We start from the raw sequence: 842 nt of genomic DNA, 5'->3' as shown, positions 1-842 counted from the left end.
ACAGAAGTGAACATCTATGCAATGAAAAGGGAGAACAATAAAAGTAAAAAAGTTACAAACAACAATAACAATAAAACCCAACAAGCTGAATCCCACCAGAGCTATATAAAAATAGGTTTAGTGGTTTCATCTATTCAACATTCTCTTCTTGAATGTCAACTATTTTGCTAGAGTTTGGGAATAAAAATGAAAAGGATTTATTTACGAACATTCATATAAGAGATTACCTGAGTAATCTGCCCAGGCTTATGTCTGATGAGTAAGGCCAGACCTTGAACATGTACTTTTCTGTCGCTAAAGTCCACTGTTTTTCCCACCATACCAAGTTGCAGGCGCCGCTGGCATCCAGTCATGATTCTTCTCAGAGCCCTCCCCCTAACTCTGCGCATCCATCTAGCTTCTGCGCATTCTGCTGCGAAATGCTGCACCTCTGACCTTGAAAGGATTGCTCTTGGACACTGGAGTCTCAATCCCTGAACACAGAGTCAGAAATGTCTTGGAGCCCCCCATGCCTCGCTCCCTCACCCTTGTGCCCCACAATCCCAGAGTGGGGCATAGCCAACGAGTGACTGGTGTGGGAATTTAAAAGCCCAGTTCCTTTGCCACAAGGCAAGGCAAATTCTGAAGTTTATCTTATGCTCCAGAGCTCCCCACAGGATCAGGCTGAGACCTCACCTAGAACCGGATCTTTGCTTGGCTTCTTTTTCTTTTCTATCATACTGCCTCTACCTTCTCATTGGTTTTACCCTGGGCACATTACCACACAAATTTTCTTTCAGGGTCTGCTTCTTGGACCCTGACTTGAGACACCTATGTTATGATATAAACTATATATATATATA

The sequence above is a fragment of the Ursus maritimus genome, assembly GCF_017311325.1.
Source record: "Ursus maritimus isolate PB19 chromosome X unlocalized genomic scaffold, ASM1731132v1 scaffold_X1, whole genome shotgun sequence".
Classification (NCBI taxonomy): domain Eukaryota; kingdom Metazoa; phylum Chordata; class Mammalia; order Carnivora; family Ursidae; genus Ursus; species Ursus maritimus.
This window is presented reverse-complemented; position numbering follows the sequence as displayed.